Source organism: Coffea arabica, chromosome 2e (assembly GCF_036785885.1).
Source record: "Coffea arabica cultivar ET-39 chromosome 2e, Coffea Arabica ET-39 HiFi, whole genome shotgun sequence".
Lineage (NCBI taxonomy): Eukaryota > Viridiplantae > Streptophyta > Magnoliopsida > Gentianales > Rubiaceae > Coffea > Coffea arabica.
Genome location: NC_092313.1, coordinates 67920274 through 67929089, shown reverse-complemented (window position 1 = coordinate 67929089; position 8816 = coordinate 67920274).

Genomic DNA, 8816 nt, shown 5'->3' with positions numbered 1-8816 from the left:
GGGCTTACCGCACCGCGTATAAAACTCCAATTGAAATGTCCCCTTACAGGTTAGTATTTGGGTTAGTCTTTGGGAAGTCGCGCCACTTACCGGTAGAATTTGAGCATAAGGCATTCTGGGCGCTCAAGCGGTGTAATATGGACCTTATGGAGGCCGGAGGAAATAGAAAGCTCCAATTACAAGAGTTGGAGGAGCTAAGAAATGAAGCCTATGAGAATGCAGCAATTTATAAGGAGAAAAACAAAGTCTTTCATGACCAACAAGTCTCGAGGAAGTCATTTGTCGTTGGGCAAAAAGTCCTACTTTATCACTCGAGGCTTAAGCTTTTTCCTGGTAAGTTGCGTTCCCATTGGATTGGTCCATTTGTTGTTACTAATATTTCTCATTATGGTGCAGTGGAAATCCAAAGTCTCAAGACGGAGAAAAAGTTCGTAGTCAATGGTCATCGTTTAAAGCCTTATTATGAAGGGTTTAATAGCGAGCAAGTGCAGGTTCTATTCCTTGATAATCCAAGTAGTGCAGTCTGAACAGTTGAAAGCCATGTCTAGCCAAAGACGTTAAAGAAAGGCGCTGCTTCGGAGGCAACCCAAGGATTACAATATTAGTTGTGATCATTTTTCCTTACTCTGCGATTTTTCAGTTTTATTTTAATGTTTTGATGGTTTTTGTGGTGTTGGACAGAAGAATAGGGGTTCCAAGGTGTGCCTACGCCTTGCAAAAAAAAAAAAAAAAAAGAAAAATTTCGTTTGGACATCATTTTGATGTTGTGGGCAGAAGAGTATGCTCTCCAAGGCGTGCCCACGCCTTCCAACCCCTCCGATATCGAAAAAAAAAAAAAAAAAAAAGTTTGACCAAGACCCTACTCCTTCCACTTTCCCTTCTTCTTTGACTAGTCTTGGACAATCTTCTCCAAATTTCTATTGCCTACGTTTCCAGACTTTTCTCCTTTGTTTTGGTCAAGCCCGCCGCCGCCTACTATCGCTGTCCGCCGCCGCCGCTCAAATCAACCTCGCGCGACCCACCAGACCTGGTCGCCCACGGCTTAGCAGCACCGCGCGCGACCCCTTCTGCTACTCGCGCAACCTCGCGGCACCAGCAGCTCACGCGACCAGCACCGGGCGCTCCAGCGCGCCTCGCCAGCACCACTCAGCGCGCGCGGCTACCAGTTCTGCGCGCAGCCTTTCTCCTCAGGCGCGCCATCAGCGCACGCGACGCCCAGCAGGCCTACCAGCTGCCCATCGCGTGCGAGCCTTGGCGTGCGCGCGCAGCATCCAGCAGCAGAACCCAGCGCGCGACTCCGCCCGCGCCCCACCGCTTGCCCCATCTCGCATCCGCGCGCGCGACAGGCGCGCCCAGGTCTTGCAAGTAGCCCGCGCGCCTGCTCCTCCTGGCAGCCTGCGCGCGACCCAGCAGCATATCTGCCAGCATCCTGCAGTGCGCAGGCTCGCACATCGCATCTCCAGTCAAGCACCAGCAGCCCGCGCACCTCTTGCCTGCTGCCTACCCGCACGCCCAGCCACCCTCCCGTCGTGCGTCCCTCTCCTTTGTTGAGAGCAGAAATTGGTACCTCTGTCCTATTTTATTGCTGCCACTAGTCTTTGAATTTGGGGTCCGACACTATATTTGACTAGGAATCTGGAATTTTATTGCTGCATTCTCACTCAGTGTTGGGTTGACATAATTGCTTGTTTTTGGGGGACCATTTAATTGTTGTCTGCAAGTGTGAGTCCACGAATCTGCTTGAGATTGATTATATACTTGAGACATCTGTGGGCTCTGGTGAATTTATTATTTGTTACACGTGGTCGGTAGCTCGCTGTTTATTGCCTTTTATTGACTGATATCTTGATTTGAGGGGAGTTGGTTCGGTCTTCTTTATTGTTGTCGGCTATTTAACAGCAGTGGGGCATTGGTTGGTGTTTGTTGACCGGTTGTTGTTTGGTGGGGACATTGTGTTCCCTCTTTGCTATTGGACTGTTGATTGTTGCATGTTATTTGTTACCTGTGGTCCCGTGTCCTCTTTTGGGTAATTGATTGGCTGTCTCCGGGCTGATTTACATTTCATTTCTGGGCATCCGAATGCCTCCAAAGAAGGCGACAACTGCTGGGCCGTCTGGGTCCCAACCTCGCAAGAGGCGAGCCCCGGTTCAACCCACCATTCGGTCTCGTCTGGGCCTGAATAAGAGAACTATGTCTCCTGGAGGAGGGGGGAAACGGTCACTAATCTCACACAGGCACAAGTGGAGCGGTTTAATAACTTGGCAAACCGTCCTTTTACTCCTTGTAAGTGCTTTCATGCCCCGACCTTGGACCATTTGCGAATTGCACGGGAAGTTGAACAGTTATTCTCAGCCATAGGTTGGCAAAAATATCTAACCATTAATTACCCTACGTTTGAGGAGCTGTGTTGTGAATTCTTCTCCACATTCGAGTTCAACAGAAATGAATTCATCACTTTGGATGAGCCGGAGGTCATTAATTTCAGATTGGGAGGTACTCAGTTTGGTATGTCCATTAATGAGTTTAACCTGACTTTGGGGTTTGCTAGTGAGGACACCATTGCCTCTGGGGCATATATAAACAGTGCGTGTGACTACACCCGACCGTTCTCTACTGACTACATTGACATTTGGAGGGAGTGGTCCACGGATCGTCAAGTTTACAATCCGAGTCAGTCGAAGGCTTCCCATCTGAAGGATCCGGTCTTGAAGGTTGTCCACAGGTTCTTAGCTCACAATTTCTCGGGGCGAAAGGATACCTCCGGCACGCTTACCAAAGTGGAATTCTATTTTCTTTGGTGCATGCGCAACAAGGTTCAGGTTAACTTTGGATGTTGGGTGGCCACCCAGATGGAAACGGTCATGCAAAAGCGTAATAAGCCGGTGATACTGGGATCACTCATTACTCACTTGGCTATTCGAGTGGGAGTGCTTGATCTGGACAAGGAGCACAACTACACTCTAGCTCGAGAAAATGAACCCCTGGATTTGCGTAGCTTGGAGCGAATGGGGGTTATTTTCAAAGTGGGCGATGTTTATCAGTTTACGTCTCCTGGTGAGGGCGGGCCGCGGCCTCGGGTGCCTACAACTGCACCCTCCACTAACTCGCCACCCCATCCGGATCAGGCGGGTCCGTCCTCCTCTCATCCTCCTCCTGCTGGGGACCCCCGCTACCCGGATCTCCAAGAGGCTGTCCATGAGCTTAACACCCAACTGTCAAGGATAGATGGTCGTCTTAGGGCGCTCCAGGTTTTCGCCCGCATTCAGGCAGAGAATCAAGCAGCTTTCTATGCTCATATTGGCTTCCAGCCGCCGCATCCGCCGCCTCCTTAGGCTCCAGCCGCACCTTTTCAGTAGTCAGGGAAGTTCTCGCTCCCTCTAGCCTTGCAAAATATTTTTCCAGGTTACATTGCGGACAATGTAGGTCTTAGGTGTGGGGGGAGTGGTTTCCATTAGTTCTTTTCCATTAGTACTTTTCCATTAGTTCTTTTTCATTAGTTCTTTTTGCTTTGTTACTCTTTCAAAAAAAAAAATGAAAAGAAAAAAAAAACATTGTAGTTAGTCGTCTTTTTGGGGCATGTTGCTGTGATGAATGACATAATCAAAGTGAGTGGGTATGTGGTCGTATATGCTGGCTGTGCGTTTTGTTTCCCTTAGCAATGTCATTGAATGTTGAGTATGCTGGAATTCACCCATTTTTGTAACTTTTGGGGAGCTTTTGAGCCTTACTTGAGCGTATTATTCTTGTTTGCTCTATTTTGTTTGATTGAGTGGGTATCGCACATGGTATGAACATTCTAGAACTTGCTATTTTGTACATGTCAAGACCGCATTTTGATGAACAGGATGCATTTGAAATGATAAGGGCATTTAGGATTTAACCCTCTTCAGCTATCTAAAAAATCAAGCCCTCATTTTATATCCCAATAGTGAACCAACTTGAGCTTTTGTCCTTCGTTTCTGGTTGATATCCGTGTTTGTTAACCCAAGACCTCTTTAAACTTTCTTGTTTATCCCTGTGTTGTCAAGGGATGTCTGAAATCCATCATTTGCGCAAAGCAAACGAATTTGGGGTTGAAAGTGCTGATAGATTAGGAGCTATATGATGCTATCTTTGTGTAAAGGAGGGGAAATTGGTAAAAAGGCCACTGACCAGAGGATTTTGGCTTACAGGGCGTGCCCACGCCTTACAAGACTGTCTCTTGAAAAAAAAAAAAAAAAAATTCATGAAGAGACCTCGTGACCAGAGGACTATGGGCTACAAGGCGTGCCCACGCCTTGCGAGTAGTAAAAAATAAAAAAAATAAAAAAAATTTGGGGCACTTGTACAGGGTGTACAGCAAATGGAAACTGCCTTGTTAGTGAAACTCCTCCGGTAAAGCACTGTGGTTATTGGTGAGTTTCGGACATTCTCTTGACACTTTACCCCCTATCTATACCCTCTTAACCCGCCTTTCACCTGAGCCCCGTTACAACCCTATTAAAGTCCCTTTGATTTATGTGTTTAGTTCACTTTTAAGGGGTGAAGATGTGATAAATGTGCAAGCCTATGGTAATGGCATTCCGTGATGTTGAATTGAGCGTTCCTAGTATTCGTATATACTCTTTGAATTACAACATGTCCGGTGTGTTATACTTTTGGTGATATTGTCAGGGACCCTAGATGCTTGTGTTAGTATAGACTATTACATGACCTCTGCTCTCTTGGTTGTACTTCTGAGCTCCGAAATGCTTGAGGGCAAGCATTGTCTAGGTGTGGGGGGATTTGATAGAACGGTTATTTGGCGTATTTTGCACTACTATCTTGTCCTAATTTTGGCTATTCACGGTACTAAGAATTGAAATTTCACTCATATTCGATATTTGTGTGAATTGTAGGTGGTAGGCATGAAAAATGATCTCGCGGGGTGAATTTCCAGAAGACTTTCCGTTCCAAGGCGTGGCCACGCCTTAGAAGGTGGACGAAACCGAAAGCCGGATTGCGGTCCACGTGAACCGCGAGGAACACGGGATTAAAACTCCAAAAGTCCCTTTGTTTCAATGAATTGGGCCAGACGTTCTTTTTGGTTGCTTGACCTCCTGCGGCGGCTATTAAAAGAGAGGAAAAAGCCAGATTCAGGGGATCATCTACTTTTAGGCTTAGTTTTCTTTTCCTACGTTTGTCAGCGGTCAGACGCTTTTTCTCTTCTTTCGCTTTCCGTCAGCCGCAATTGGATTTGAGCTTTAAGTTTCCTTTTGTTCTCTTTCGGAAAAAAAAACGTAATTTTCTCTCCTTTAGCTTCTGTCTTGTACGGATTTGACTGCTGGGTTGTAACCCTTGTTTGAGACAATTCGCGTTGGCTTTTTGCTTTGCGATTGCGGTTCTAGAACGAATGCAAAAGCAGGATCTTCTTCGTTGTTGCCGCAATTAACTTCCTTTCCCCAATTCTTCGGCGAATAATTGAATGAATTCAATTAAATCACGCAGGATTGACATGATGAGGAGCGGCTAATTTCCTCCTCTACCCAAAGGTTGACGCGAAGGCGCGGTCCATAATATCTGTGAGATCTAACCGAATCTTCATTATTTCCTCCAATTAATTGCTATTCGTGCGTTTCCTGAATTAATTGTTCATGGGTATTTTATTAATTGAATATCAACGGCCGGGTATTTGATTTAATTTAATAGCCTACTGCCACGTTAATTAAATAGAATCCGTAATTGTTCATTTAATTAACACCTCGTGGCAACCACCATAATTGGTTTTATGATGGGGAAACGCAAGATCTAGCTTAAATAAACCCTCTTAGCGTGTCTATTGGTTAGGGTTGGGTTCTTCTAGCTTTAATGTAATTGGGTAATTAAATTCCTACGGTCGTACCTAGGGTTGTTATCTGGTTAGAGAAGCAGTCAATAGTCGTACCTTGACTGTCGAAAAAGTAAGGAAGAACTGGTTGTCAGAGCTTATTGATGGCTATAACCAACCTAGTGATAAATGGATGAAATATCTTTGCGTCGATGAGCATTTATTTGGACCGTGCCTGAGCAGTTGATCCTTTGGGTAGAACTTTTATTAATTGCTATTTTTAGTGAATTGTGCTTTGTGAGTTAGTTTTGAATTTTGTTTGTTTTATTTTATTTTATTTTTGTTTGCCTCCCATTGAAAATCCCCAATTTCGTTCTACTAATTTGGAAAGAAATAATTTCCTACCTGCTCCCTGTGGAATCGACCCTACTTACCATTGTACGCAAAATTAGTATTTTTATAGACAAATCCGGTATATCGGATCAAGCAAACTCTTCGGGAACAGGGTGAATCAAGTAACCCATTGCACACCTAGGGTCCCTGCTCCAGTACTTGGATTTGTTCTATAATTATTTAATTGAGGTGGTAATTAGGACGTTTTAGTAATTATTATTGCACAGGTTCGGCACCTGTCAAAAACCTGTCAACCTGGTGGTAAATCCCTGATGAAAAAATAATACCAATTACCTAAGAGGGTAATCCTGAACTGAATATCATATTGTTTGAGAAGTAAACTTGAGAGATAGACAGAGAGAGTATCTAGTCTTGGAAACTGAAATATCTAACCAAAGAAACTGACACATTTATACATCAGGTTGGCTTGAGTCAGACAAGTTGAACTTCAAGAAGTAAGCCAACTGATGATGCTTGTCAGAGCATAAAAGCCATAATTCACATCAACCGAACATGCAAAACATTATATGTGGAAACATCTACAACCTTAAAAGGTGGAAAATGCTGATTAGCTCTATTGTTTTGAAGTAGATAGCTTTCTTTAGCCACTAGAAAATTATAAAAAGAAAAACTTTAGACACATCACCATTGCACCGAAAAAAAAAATATACACATCACCACTCACGATGAGAGTTACGCATGGTGATGGGGCAGGCTTTGTCTCAATTAGGCTCAACTTCAACTCATGTGGATGTGGAAGACCATGCACCTTCGTTATGCTAAACAGGCACAAAAATAGCAGCAAAGGCTAGCTAACAGGGATATCTAACTCGAAACACTCGGCGATGTAAACATATCCAAGTACCAGAATTATTAGGTACCAGCAAATTTGTCCACGCTCTTGACCTGGATGATAGCAGGTGCTTGAACATTGAAAACTTTCTTACAGATTAATTATGACTACAGTTAGAAGTGGCAAAATGGATATATGGTTAATAAATGGTTTTAGTTAAATGGATAGTGGATCAAATTGATCCAATCCAAATAAAACCATTTAATAAATGGATCTAAATGGATGTCATTTAAATGGATAGTGTAAACCATGATCCATCTATTTATCCATTTACTCTCCCAAATCCTAAATTTAAGATCCAAATGTTTTTTTTCCAAAAAATACAGATCCCCAAAATTCTATCCTTAAATCACCTAAAACCTTTTGGTAATAACAAATGCTTTTACTATTACTCTATTTCAGTTCTTCATAAAATTAGTTTAGTTCTAAGAAAATTTAACTGCTGTGGTCAATTTAACCTTTCATTATTACTTTAAGTATCAGTTTGTAAAGTAATGAACAATTAAGAACTTGGCTACATTTTTATAACTTTTGGGTGAATTGAATACGGCTTTACAGTGAAAAGAAGTTTATGTTTCCAATTTTTTGCACTCCTGCTCAAGAGGGATGACTTGAATAAAAGTGGAGTTCTAATGAGAAATCTTATGTTATTTGACAAGTAAAATATTTTCATCGCATGTGCACGTAGTACCTAAAAATGTATGAAATTCCTTATTATACCATTGATATACAAGCTACCCTATATTACTTAGTAAATTAGGTGTCTTTTTTTTTGATAGTTGGGTTGGGTGATAAGGGGAGAGGGATTGTAAGTATAAGGATTTGGATTTAAAACCTTTCACTTATTAAAAAAAAAAAAGAAGGTGTCATTTACGTATCTTAACCAATGTTGCGAGGACACTCGTTAGAAAAATTCTTTTTATAAATAAAAGAATTAAAAAAATAAAAAATTATTTTGACACTACATGATGCATTCTCGCTTTTTCTTTACTTAAGAATGTAAATGTTTGTAAATCATTACTACATGAGAGTTTAATTAAAAAAAAGCAAGAGCAGAGACTAAAATATAATTTTGAAAAGGATGGAAGAAGTCTAGGAACTAGAAGCAAATAAAATGCAATTAATGTTATTGGCAACTTGGCATGTGAGAAAGTTATGAAGGAAAGAATAGGTGGTTCCACAAAATTAATTTGACATATGAGGAAGTTATGAAGAAAAGAATATATGGTCCCACAAGATTTTATCCCAATTTTTTATAAATATTTGCAATCACTATGTGTATTTTCTATTTTTTAAATTAAGTGGATGTATATGGATGACATGGATAATCCATTTAAATCCACCAACATAATTGAATTTAAATGGTTATCCATTTAAAACCATTGAATTTATATGGATCATCCAAATCCATTTAAGGTTGGTTTATATGGATGGATTGGTGGATATGAATCCATTTTGCCACTTCTAACTACAGTTGACATCTGGCTGATAGATCTACACACGAAATACCAAAAATAGGCATATGAATCCATCATTCTTAGCTCAGAAACACTTTAAATCCACATAGGATTACTTAGTAGTGCTAAATATAAATTTTTTAATTCTCCTTTCTAAAGAGCGCGACAACATAATAAGAGTTGGCAACACCATGCATGGTGAGATTTTTATAGTATGTTTCATGACAGATGCAATCAGAAGAGTGGAAAAAGTTTCAAAAACTTATTCTGTAAAATATGTCAAGCTAGAAGCGGTAAAGAATTAAGCATCAGTAAACAAATTTATGGA